This window comes from Cucurbita pepo, unplaced genomic scaffold (assembly GCF_002806865.2).
Source record: "Cucurbita pepo subsp. pepo cultivar mu-cu-16 unplaced genomic scaffold, ASM280686v2 Cp4.1_scaffold002595, whole genome shotgun sequence".
Classification (NCBI taxonomy): Eukaryota; Viridiplantae; Streptophyta; class Magnoliopsida; order Cucurbitales; family Cucurbitaceae; genus Cucurbita; species Cucurbita pepo.
In genome coordinates this window covers 482-2,416 of record NW_019648639.1, presented here as the reverse complement: position 1 = coordinate 2,416, position 1,935 = coordinate 482, and the positions used below count along the sequence as shown (strand labels likewise).

The 1,935-nt window shown below is 41.1% G+C and overlaps 1 non-coding gene across 1 annotated transcript; it reads left to right on the top strand.

Annotated features, from left to right (window-relative positions):
• The first annotated feature begins 1,275 nt into the window (after positions 1 to 1,275).
• TRNAY-GUA lies at positions 1,276 to 1,347 on the top strand. Its single transcript has one exon. It is a non-coding gene; the product is annotated as a tRNA-Tyr (tRNA).
• The last annotated feature ends 588 nt before the right edge of the window (positions 1,348 to 1,935 follow it).

Genomic DNA, 1,935 nt, shown 5'->3' with positions numbered 1-1,935 from the left:
TGTCATACCAAGTCTTGAGATTTCATCGCCCATCATGGCGCATTTATTCATTCACATCGAGAACCGGCCCACATGTCATTCATAATATGGGGACATCCCGAACATTCATCCCTCTAAGTTCTATTGAGGCGTTTGACACTCTCATGTCCATGCCATATATTTTATGAACTTCTTATCAGATAACGGGTATATGATCCAATCTTCGACAGATGGGATGAGGGCGCAATGTCGACACACCCGTGTCGTCCGACACTATCCTTGAAAGACTCATCTCCAAGAAAGTCGCCAAAGACAAGCATATCCCATAGAGTAGCTCGCTCAGAACATAAAATGCATGGATGGGTCCTTAGCTAAATAGTAGAGCATTTGACCGCAAATCAAGAGGTCACCAATTTGAACTTGGTACGACCCTTATTTTTTCTTTTTTTGATACAAAATCATGAAGTAGTTGCCCACTCGACCATCAGAAAAATATCATGTTTGGTGTCACGAGATCGTACATTTTAAACTGTGTGGCCATGATCTTCATGCATCTCACATCATCCAGGATCCCAATTAATATGGCTCATATGCCTTCATGTCATCCCAATCTCGAGATGCATCACCCATCATAGTTTGTTCATTCCTTTCCATCGAGAATGAGCCCACTTGTTATTCATAATATGGAGACATCCCAAACATCCATCCATCTTGGGTCCTAGCTTGTTCATTCATTTCCATCAAGAACGGGCCCACGTATCATTCATAATATGAAGACATCCAAAATATCCAACTATCTTGGGTCCTTAGCTCATTGGTAGAGCATTTGACTACAAATCAAAAGACCAAAAGTTTGAACTTGGTAGGGTCCTTATTTTTTCTTTTTTTGATTCAAAATCACGAGGTAGTGTACAATCGACCATCATAAAATATCATGTCGGGTGTCACAACATACATTTTAAACTGTGCTGTGTCATCTTCATGCATCTCAACTCGTGATCCCAATCTCAAGATGTCATCACCCATCATAGCTCCTTCATTCATTTCCATCGAGAACCGGCCCACGTGTCATTCATAATATGGAGACATTCCAAACATCCATTCGTCTTGGGTCCTTAGCTTAGTGGTAGAGCATTTGATTGTAGATTAAGAAGTCACCAGTTTGAACCTCGTAGGGCCCTTATTTTATCCTCTCGAGATGTCATCACCCATCATAGCTCGTTCATTCATTTTCATCGAGAACGGGTCCACTGTGTTATTCATAGTATGGAGACATCCCAAACATTTATCTATCTTGGGTCCTTAGCTCATTGGTAGAGCATTTGATTGTAGATCAAGAGGTCATTAGTTTGAACCTGGTAGGGCCCTTATTGCTCATAAGCCTTCATGTAATCCCAATCCGGAGATGTCATCACCCATCATAGCTCGTTCATTCATTTCCATCGAGAACGGGCCCACGTGTCATTCATAATATGGAGATATCCCTAACATCCATTCGTCTTAGGTTCTTAGCTTAGTGGTAGAGCATTTGATTGCAGATCAAGAGATCACCAAGTTGAACTGGTAGGGCCCTTATTGTTTCTTTTTTAGATACAAAATCACAAGGTAGTTGTCTACTCGACCATCAGAAAATATCATCATGTTTGGTGTCACGAAGATCGTACATTTTAAACTCTGTTGCGTCGTCATGATCTTCATGCATCTCCACTCGTCACCAGGATCCCAATTAATATGGCCCATATGTCTTTATATCATCCCAATCTTGAGATGTAATCACCCATCATAGCTAGTTCATTCATTTCTATCGAGAACGGGCCCACATCTCATTCATAATATGGAGACATCACAAACACTTGTCCATCCAAAATCACAGAGGTAGTTTTCACGAAGATCTTCATGCATCTCCACTCATCATCCAAGTCCCAATTAATATGGGTCATATGCCTTCATGTCATC